The sequence below is a fragment of the Mastomys coucha genome, unplaced genomic scaffold (assembly GCF_008632895.1).
Source record: "Mastomys coucha isolate ucsf_1 unplaced genomic scaffold, UCSF_Mcou_1 pScaffold15, whole genome shotgun sequence".
Taxonomy (NCBI): domain Eukaryota; kingdom Metazoa; phylum Chordata; class Mammalia; order Rodentia; family Muridae; genus Mastomys; species Mastomys coucha.
In genome coordinates, this window is record NW_022196897.1 from 124,726,731 (window position 1) to 124,737,838 (window position 11,108).

Consider the following 11,108-nt stretch of genomic DNA (forward strand, 5'->3'; position numbering starts at 1 on the left):
GGGGCAGGGGATGTGGTTGGGGCCACCCCTGGGCAGGTGGTCCTGGTTCTATAAGAAAGCAGGTCGAACAATCTATCAGGAGCAAGTAAGTAGCACCTCTCTGTAACCTTTGCATCATCTCCTGCCTTCAGGTTCCTGCCTTGTTTGAGATCCTGTCCTGACTTCCTTTGAAGATGAGCAGAGATATGGAACTGTAAGCCAAATAAACCCTTTTCTTTCCAACTTACTGTTTGGTCATGGGTGTTTCATTGAGGCCATAGAAATCCTAACAGGACAATGTATAAGGCCAAATACTTAGAATTTAGTTAGGAATATTGCTAGTTCATTAAAGTGGAAGTTGTATTCTCTTCTGATAAAAATGATTTAACTAGCACAAATAATTAGCTAGGCTTCCAGGCCAGGCATGATATCCTTTTTGTTGAGTAACTCTTAAGTCCAATAAAAGAGCTATTAGTTACTACTAAGATATGTGTACCACTACTGCTGGCTTAGGATTATTGTGTCTTGTTGGCATTTTTGTGGTTCATAGGTAGCAATTCTGGTTAGAATTGTTGGTAGATTCTCTCTCATAGAAGCTTGCATAAATGCATACTTTTATCTAGCATTGTATGTTTTACTGGCTTCTGGGTAGTAGTCTAATAAATTATCAAACCTAAAGCAAAGAACTGAAACCTCAGAAGTTAAAGCCACCTGGACAACAATACAGATTCCCTGGGATCACTGAAGCATGCATCTGAAGTGACTTGAGTCTTGTGTAGGGTTTGCCCTGAACCTACAAAGTCTGACTTTACTGGAGAGTCACAGCCAGTATTTCCTGCCATGGTCCAAAGCATCCTACTAGAGTCTCCTAGAATTCTTTAAATATCAAGAGAGAGCAGACTCTAGCCTGCATCCTGCTTGCTCTAATTAAATGTATTTTTCATAATACCTTAATGAATTTTAGGATCTTTCAGGAAAAGTTCAACCTGGTATTAAGGAATACTCAAGTGACATATGGCTGAAGGTCTCTCAGAGTATTACAAAATATGTGATGTTAGCAAAAATAACTTACTTGGAAAAATAGTTTCTCAGGAAAAGCAGAATATATGTACAATGATTTCTCAATGTGTTCTTAAATTCTTACAGCCCAATATGCAATCTACAGACATTATGTCACATGCTTCTAAAGTTAGGTGATACGCCCCAGATCTCCTTATGGCACCACTGCGGTTGCACACTTAGGCTCTTTCTAAGATGATTTTTTTACTCATTTTTCTTTTTGTGAAATCACATGAAGCAAGCCTACAGTTTTAGTAACAATCTTTTTGAATGTGCTGAGAAAATGATAACTTTTTTTTCTATAACTGTCTTGTGATTTCTCACAACCACCCACCTGCTGACATGTGTGTGTGTGTGTGTTGTGTTGTGTATTTCATTTGTAGAGTAGAGATGATTTATGCAGGTTTTTTAAGTATAATACACATGCACAAATATGTATGCATCCTGAAGGTAATGCCATGTGAACTTTCACAAAGTAAACATACTCATTTGAGAAACAAAATGTGATAATCATTTCAGAGGATTCCCTGGTATCCCATCTTGTTCAAGATGGTGAGGTGTGACACTTTCAAACCAGCATTCAGAGTGTTTGGTGGCAATCTGTGGAATATCTATTTGTGGAACCCTTTCATGACTGTCATGAAGTTCTGGCTCATGTGGTCATTCTGCTGTGGTTCAAAATAAAACTTCTTTACCACAGCATAGTGACAACCTTTGGAAGGTTCCTCTACCAGACTCTTAGTGACTTATTTTTCTTCATTCAAGAGCAGTGACAGCAGTGTAGAGTTGCACAAGGGCCATCTCCATACTCCAGTCAACACACTTTATCACAAAAATTGCTTATGTTCGAAATCTTAAGACTGGAGCAATGCCATTCTGATAACAAGGTCCACCTCTCTATCTCTTTCCAATCTTCTGACCTTGCAGCAACACTATTGCCTAATATCATGGTGAAAGGGTCATATGCAGAAAAAGAGTGTCTTACTTAGGGTTTCATTGCTGTGAAGAGACACCATGACCATATATAAGGTCTTATACATTTAACTATGGCTGGAGTTTCAGAGATTTAGTCCATTATCATCATGACAGGAAACATGGCAGCAGTGTGTAGGCAGACATGGTATGGGAGGAGCCAAGAGTTCTACACATCTTGATCCAAAGGCAGCAGAAGAGGACTGTCCGGCACACTAGGTCGAACTTGAGCAGAGCAGACCTCAAAGCCCACTGCCACTATGACACACTTCCTCCAACAAGGCCATACCTACTCCATCAAGGCCACACCTACTAATAGTGCCACCCACCATGGGCCAAGCATTCAATACATGAATCTATCAGGGCAATACCTATTCAAACCACCACAGAGAGGCTTCCAAAGTTATTCAAGCCTATTCAATTCCAGTGTTCTGAGGGCATCACACATCCAGCAGATGGTCTTAAGCAAACAATGGCCCCATTTTGAGCTTCAGCTTTAACTGAAAACTGGTAGATTTTTCTACAGCTATGGAGGACAGGAGATCCACATGCTCACAGATAAGCATTAGAGAAACCAGACCATTAAATATGCAGGCTTCTTTTCACATGCATATATATATATATATATATACCTGTTTCCACCCAAGAAGGCTATAAAGGGATGTTGTTTGATAGCCTGGTAATCTTTTGCTGTTCTGTAAAGCCAGGCTTCACTTAAATCCTCCTTGTTGTGAGCAGCGTTTCTCACTCCATAGGACCCGTCCTTATGAAAGAGGCCTCTTGTATTTGCTAAGGAGGTTTACTATTATGCTTGTTGCAAGTGTTTTCCCCTCTAGACCTTTATCCTTATTATTGTTCCTCAGTCAGTTATTGTTTCTCAGTCCTCCTTGTGGAGGAGGTCACAGGTACCTTGCAAAAGACATGTTCTTTACAAAGGAGTTATGGTGTAACCATGCCTAGAGCTTTGTTGTAATAGTCGTCATGTGAAAGCCTTTCTTCTGAACTTGTACTGTGTTCAAATATGTAATCAATGAATGGCTCAGAGTCAGACTCCAAAAGTTTGATCCAGCACTGCTAAATAAGTCATGCTGAGCTTGCCGCACACAGTTTTTATCTCTGATGGCAGTAGTGCTTGCAGGGACCCCACACACTACCTCTACTGTCTTTTCTTCTTTTTCCACAATCCCGAGAGCCCAGAAGATAGAATATTCCATCAACTCCTTGTACTCTGGACCAAAAGGAACATTACTACCCCGGATGAACATCAACAATGAGAGTGCTCCAGTGTTAGAAAAGAATTTCTGGTCCTCAAGAGCCTGATTCTCAAGGTCTAGCTTTGTTCAAGGGGTAGCTGGCTTCCTGTGACTCACATCAAGACCTGAATATTATTTGTCACTATAAATGTCTTCTGTAACAAGCCTAATTTTAATCCTTATTTCCTCCAGTCTCCATCCCACTCTGGCTCTTTTATGCCCGGAAATAAACGCTGCCTCAGGAAGAAAAAGAAAACGTCATCTGCATACAAATATGCATTGGAAAGTATAATCGTGTGCTTTAAAAATAGGAACCCCGAGACACAAAATTCATTAATGTAAAGCATTCAGAGTGATTTTAGTTTCTATTTATCCCAATATCTACAGCTAAACAGAACAACACTTGGCGGCTAATGAGTAAAGTCACAGAAAACAAAAGACACGAAGCACTTGGCAGACAAGTTTTGAATCAGCACCCACACACCCTGTGACTTCCTCACGTCCTTGCAAGACAAGTTTTGCTGTTTCCTTTTGCTTGTTAAAGCTGTTCAATAATTTGCCAACACAGCACTGTAATGTTGAAACCAAAAGAGCCATATTCTAAACATAACTTTCTTGTGGATCTAATAGTAGAAACGTGTTTTTGAGGCTCAGGTCTGTGTTTTTTTTCTGCAAAACCGTATTTTTGGCAAGTCTTCTCTGTCCCTTGGGCAAAGATCACATGGAGGTAACTTGGAGAGACATGCTACAGGTGAGCTAAAGGCAGTGGACATGCTAAAAGGATGATCTTTCTTAGACAACATAGAGGACCATAGCTATTCCCAGAGAGTTCTCACCCTGAGGTTCCAGTGGCCTACACACCATGTTTTGTGTTTGGTAATTTTTTGTTTCATTGTCTTGTTTTGTTTTCTCATGTGCATGAACCAGAGGTCAGAACTGTAGCTCTTACACTCTGGAAGACATGAAAAATTTGGGAGTGAGACTGAAAGGTTTGGAGATTTCCAGACAAGGAGTAGCTACTGAAATATAGAAAACGATCATAATATTTTTTCCTATATCTTAAACTTTTGTTAACTCTAAGTATGGATGAGGTCTGTGGCATATAACCATGTGCTAGTCTTTACAGGATCATCTTGGTTCACAGTCTTTGGTAAAACTTACCAGAAAAGATAACTGTGGAAAAAACTAAATAAGCAAATAAAAAAAAAAAAAAACAGGGTCATAAATTCACTGGAGGAGTAGGAAGAAGAAACTGAAACCCAAGCTGAAGAAGAGCACTAAAGGATCTGTGGAACATTCTAGAATTACCTTCAGAGTTACCAGATGCCTAATGTCATCTACAGAGGGCTCACTGTGGGACCGAGACTGCTGGAGAGTAGAAGAGAAGAGGGGACTCCATAGTAAGAGCAACATGGATTACAAACACAGCTGGTGGGAGGGCATGTCCTCCTCCTTTCTCAGTGGAACACAGGAGAGAAGGGTAGACAGAGGGAACTGAAGGAAGGAGGGCATTTCTCAAAATAATGAGCTCAGAAGCAATGAGTTCACTCATGTGGATACGGCAAGAGCTTAAAACTAGAGTCAAACATGCTTAGATCCAAGCTGTACCCCTTGCCATCTGTAGAGCCTGGGGCAGGCCAGCCAACCCAAGCTAATTATCTCATGTGTAAAGTGGAGTTGCAAGGAACCCTCATAGATGGCTCTGTGAGAATTAAATAAGATACTTTAGAAAAGCTTCTTAGTTTCCTGGCCTTTAATAACTATTTCATGGGCATTAATTTGTGCAGAATCCACAGTATTGTATTGACATTCACTTTTGTTTGGTGAGATTGTAAACTTCAAGTTTATTAGAATTAAAATGTTCTGGTTCCTTTCTGATTTGGGGGGTTATTTTTGTTTTTCAAAATGATAAGGGCAGGAGGATGGCCCTCTGTTTGTCTTAGGATCAGCTTCCAACTCCTCTCAGGTGGCATTTGCATTTGCTCTGGTGCTAAATCCATGCAGGAAGCTGGGCAAACAACTGATTTTCTTCAGTTGGATTTTCAATTACACTGGCTATGCAGTCAGATGTCCAGATATCCTAGCCTGCCAGGCAGCATTGCCTTTGTTAGGTTATTTAAAGAAATACTAGTTCACTTGCGTTTAAATGTCCTCCTTCTTTATATCTCTTTGCTGTCTGGCATTGCCTTTAAATCCCAATGGCTCCCTGCACTCCGAGGCTATTTTCTATCATGATGCAAATGTGCCTGAGATGGAAGAATAAGCTGCACCAACTCATTTTACAGAGAATAGTATTTTAAAGAGAACCATAGCAACAAACATGAGAATTTCTTGGCAACCCAGCTGCAGGAGAGGGGAGTGTAAGAAAGGGAGGGAAAGAGCTGCGAAGGGCAATTCTAGGTGAGCAATCTCTACTGCTGGAGGCAGAAGGAAAGGATGGGTTTTAGCAGTGGGAGTCAAACCCCATGATCCTCTTGTCTCCTTGAGTACAAAAGCGCCTTCCTAGGGTGGTTTTAGTATCGAATGAGATGATGCAAAGTTCTTGCCCCTTTGTTTTCATTGAGAGGCTTATGAATATTAATCGGAAGCGAAGTTATTCATTAATGATTTTTATGAGCCATAAATGATCGACAACCATTAGAGTGAAAGTAGTATTACTTTGATAGCTATATCTAAAAAACAATTAAAGACCTTCAAAGTCAAATTTAAAAAAGAATGAAGAAATAGTAGAGAAAATTTTAATTGGATATTTTATTTATTTACATCTCAAATGTTACCCCCTTTCCTGGTCTCCCCTCTGCAAACCCCATATCCTATTCCCCCTGCCCCTGCTTCTATGAGGGTGCTCCTCCACCCACCCACCCACCCACTCCTGCCTCACCACCCTAGCATTCCTCTGCACTGGGGCATCAAGCTTTCACAGTTCCTTTATGCTGCTCTCAACTGTCCATTCATCCTCCTGAAGCACCTTTTTTAGACTGAGCCACAAGGTGGCAACATAAGCTTGGCCATGACTGCATTTCCACGTTAGGGTCTCCTGAATTTCCTCTCCCTTCCATTTTTCCTTTTTTTTTTTTTTTCCTGGCTCTGCACTGATGTACCACTGACTGGGACTGACAGCAGTAAATAAATTACAGTGATTTCAATGAGTTCTAGTCGCTTCCAAGGGTCTGTGCTGACAGGAGTTTGTGAAGTCTCCAAAGGAGCCGCGCTTCACGCTTCACGTTTGGTTCCAAAGCCAAGGATGACACTATGTACTCTAACTCTATATCCACAGGTACTTCTAGCTCAAGAGCAAAAACACAGCAACAGAGGTCTCGCAGGGAAATACAGTAAACCTGAAGCCCTGAAAGGTGGATTAAGGAGATTCCAGCTAAGGATCATCCAGGGTAAAATCTGACTTTTCACTAGCAACCTTCGTGCCAGCAGAACCTGCCGCCTGGATAAAACAGGCCTAGGATGGCTCAGAGAAGCTTGCGTTCACCACAGAGTAAACGCAACTTGTCTCCCAAGAGGAGTTTTGTAAAGACGGAAACATATCTCGCCTGGTTATCCCTCTGCATTCCCAGTGAACATGGGCTTAGAACTCAACAACCAGCATAGAGTTTGCTGCCTGCCCCTAAACAGCAAACAGTGCGGGATGTTGCAACTCTGTTTAGGCTGAGGCAATCTATCATCTTCTTGGAGCACACTGCTCTTGCCAGAAATCAACAACCCTGGACTGGAGTTCTAGGCCTGCTTTGTGAAAAAGCCTAGGGCCCTGCTGCCTCCCCAGGACTGAGTGGTCAGAAGCCCTGCAGTGGCCGCTAAAAGAGCGGCGCTTTAGGTAGAGCTTCTGCTTAGCAAAGGCCAGGAAACCACCAACTAACTGCTGCTTCCTTGCTACCGGAGGAGGTAAGATAAAATTACACTTTAAAGCCCATGCTGGCTTTGGCAACTGAAGTCAATACTGAAGCCCTATGCTCTGAGACCTTCGCAGACTAACGACTTGAGAAAGTGCCTCTTCTGTCTGGGCCTGTCGATTTCAAAGAAGTCTAGTTTGTTTCATGGTCAAGCAGCATCAAGCAGCATCAGCCTGACCCAGGCAGGCTCAGGTCCCTGCTTGTCTATTTCAAACTATGCCCTTGGACCGGCAGCCAGAGAGATCCAACCACACAGGCATCTACATCCATTTTATATGCTCTTTCATAAAGCATGCCTGTGGGGATAAAACACCTACATACAAGAATGGGATATCCTGCGGAAACTGACTTGAGAAGGATGTTAGTTGTGAGGCTATTCATGTCCATGTTTACACAACTAGAAATGAGTCGATAAATCACTCATTGAACAAGACTGTGCATGCAAAGGAGACAAGGTGTAAAAATGCTGCACTGATGTGTACACTAATTCTCAAAGGAAGAGAAAGGGGGAGTGAGTAGCTTTTCATTGTAGGAACAGTGACTTTTCTTTTTATGCTGAGCATGAAAGTGTGTCTTAATTATTTTTCTATTGCTGTGTCAAGACACCATGACCAAGGCAGCGTATGGAAGAAAGACATTATTGGGGCTTAGAGTTTCAGAGACTCAGGCTCGGAACAAGACCATTATAACTGGGAACATGGCAGCAAGCAGGCATTGCTCTGAAGCAGGTAGGGGTGAGCATACTTCCTTCCATCTAAGCATGAGGCATAGAGGGAGAGTTAACTGGAAATAGTTGTGGGTTTTAAAACCAGAGAGCCAGTTCTTCAGGACACACCTCCTCCAATAAAGCCACCCTTCCTACTTCTTCTCAGGCAACTCCACTGCACAGGAACCAAGTGCTCAGCTGTATGAGCCTATATGGGCCACTCACATTCAGACCATGACAAGGTACACACAAGCTCTCAAGACACTGGAACTGTAAGATCTTCAGTTCAAGGATAGCCTGAAACATGTAGCAAAATGGTCTCAAAATAAATGCCCCCTTTTACAGAAGGACGCATGCTGTGATGCTGATGCCACACGCCAGTCCAAAGTTCCCTTCACATGCATTTGCAGTACAATCCCAGCTCTCCACAAACACCAATCTATCTACCTGAATTTGTTTTGCTAGACACTGCACATAAATGCAGCTATAGTGTATTATAGTATATTATACAAAGTACACATATTGTGAGAGCTTCCTTCACTTACAATGTAATGTTTGTGATGCAGACAGGCTTTCAGCATTTATCAGGACCACTCCCCCTTTTGTTTCTATACAGAATGCCTTTGAGGGGCTATATACTTCTTTAACCATTCGCCAATTGTTAGACATTTGAATTACTTCTAGATTTGAGATATAAATGATAGTGAGATACAGCCACCCATGGTTTCTGTATGAACTTTTCTTTTTTTTTTTTCTTGAGTAGATCCCAAATGGAGTTGCTAGGTTGCTGTTAATTGTAAAGTTTTAAAAATCTGACACTCTCATGTTTCAAAATGGAAACTCCCTCTCCCAGCAGCAACTGCAAAAGAACGTCGATTTCTATGTATTCTCAATAACACTCATTGTCTGCCCTGTGTATGTATCTGTCTAGGTGTGTTTGTTACATATGTGTGTGGTCAGCTCCCATGTTGCAGGTGCATGCACATGTGTGTGCATACATGTGGAAGCCAGAGGTTAACCTCAGGAGTCATCTTCAGAAGCTGTCCATGTTTGTGTTTTTGACACAGGTCTTTCATTAGCTTGAGGCTCACCTTCAGCTAGCGTAGTTGCCCCAGGAATTCTCACCTGCACCTGTATTACACTTACGCACCCTTTGGCCCAGCATTTTTAAAAATAGGTTCCAAGGACCATGCTTGTGCTGGTGTAGGCTTGAGCACTATTCCGGGCCATCTTCCCAGGTCTATGTGTTAATGAGCACATAGTAGGGCTTCTTCAGGTCAATTGCTCTAAAGGCTGATTATGTCAATTTTAATAATAATGGTCATCACTCATGAGCACATGAGGTACATTTATATTTTCCTTGGTAAAGTGTCATGCCATGCTGAACTTGCTTCTGAGCATTCTCTTACATTTTTAAGACTTTATACTTTAATTCATTTCAATTTGTGAACTCTTTCATCACATCTGTGGCTTGTGTTGTGGTTTCTTTAGTGGAATATTTTGAAGTTTAAGCCTTTCTAAGGTTTATGAAGTCATGTAACATTTTCTTTTATGAACATGCTTTTGATAACGTCTAAGAACACCTTTTCCAATGCCAAGTAGTGAAGTGATTATCCCCCTTGTTTCTTATTGAAAAGTTAAAGTTTGATTTTATGACATACTTTAAGTTGAGTTTTGCTTATGCTCTATGTTTTTACACATGGTACTCAATTGCCTCAGCTCAGTTTACTAAAAAGCCCATGCCTTCATGGGGAGAAAAGGAGCACGATTGTAAGGGTTTATTTAAAACGTGTATTTTCTTTTTTTGTTTGTTTGTCTTGATATTTTTATTTCTTCAATTTTTCTTATCAGGAGTGACTGAAATAAAAGATTACATATAATTGAGCCCCATCATTACTGTCATTATGGAAATGGCTTTAAGAGAAAACTGGACAGATGAATATTACTGCTTCCCATGATTCAACTGGTAAATAGTTGCCATTGATAAAAACAAACAAGCTCAGAGAATCTGTTCAGAATGTTCAAGGCATGGTATATTATACAACATGCTATTCTCAGGGAGAACACCTAGGACATAATTATGTGTACTTCTTGATCTCATCATACAAGACAAGCACAAAGGCACCCACCATCCATGCTTCTGAGAATGTTGAACCATGCACCCTTGAAAAAATTCTTGCTTTCTTCATTAGGAGTAAGCTTCTACCAGCAGTCAAACTGATACATGATATCAGTTCCTTTGCATCCTGACTGTATTATCATATGACTTCAAACAGTATCAAAAGGATAGGAAATCAGGCTTGCAATAGCAGTGACAGATTGTGCAAGCATCCCACTGGTGAAAATGTGACTATGCCTGGCATCTGAGAGCATTCCCTTTGCAGTATGATAGATACCAAAGTAGTCAGCTAAGAGAATGATAACCCTCAATCCCATCAGATTTATAAATCTTAACCAGCCAGTAACAAAGGCTTTTGAATTTGCTTTCAGCTCCAGCTTTGCCCACATCAGCTGCTAGACGAATATGGGCAAAATCAAGAGGGTGTACAAAGCACAAGGATGTGTGCCCAGCGGCACTACCTGATGCCATGTTTCCTGCAAACTAGCACCAAAACTGGGTCTTCTTGTCTACACAAAGCACAAGGATGTGTGCCCAGCGGCACTACCTGATGCCAGGTTTCCTGCACACTAGCACCAAAACTGGGTCTTCTTGTCTACCTCACCCAGTAAGATATGGTTGTATTTATCTTTGAAGGCAAAGTTGAGATCCTGGATGAGGAAGTATCTGATGACATTGACCAGGTTACCACGGCAGAAAAATAGGACTCCCTGTTCCTTGTAGATATGAACCACGCAATCTATAATGCCCTTGTACTACTTATCTGCCATGATTAGCTTGCTGGCATACTGCATCTGCAGCAGCAACTTGACCTGCTCAAAGGGTGCTACCAAAATCTTGGAAATGGCCATAGCCACTCCACCAGCCAAGAAGTCCTTGATGAAGGACACAGAGGCATCTGTCATGTTGAAAGAGAAAGAAGAGACAGGGGAGTGCTGGACAGGACTGGGTTGACAATTGGCTTTGACTACTGGATTCAGGACTTGAACTTGTATTTTCTATTTGTCTATATGCTCATGTGCCAAGTCCACCATGCCCTAATTACTGAAGCTTTATAGTAATTTTAAAATGTAAATTTCATAGTACTTTTACTTTATAGTAAGTATTTATACTTTATA

General features: G+C 41.3%; 1 pseudogene; it reads right to left on the reverse strand.

Annotated features, from left to right (window-relative positions):
* Nucleotides 1–9,949: 9,949 nt before the first annotated feature.
* LOC116092387 lies at nt 9,950–10,895 on the reverse strand (annotated as a pseudogene).
* Between the last annotated feature and the right edge of the window lie 213 nt (nt 10,896–11,108).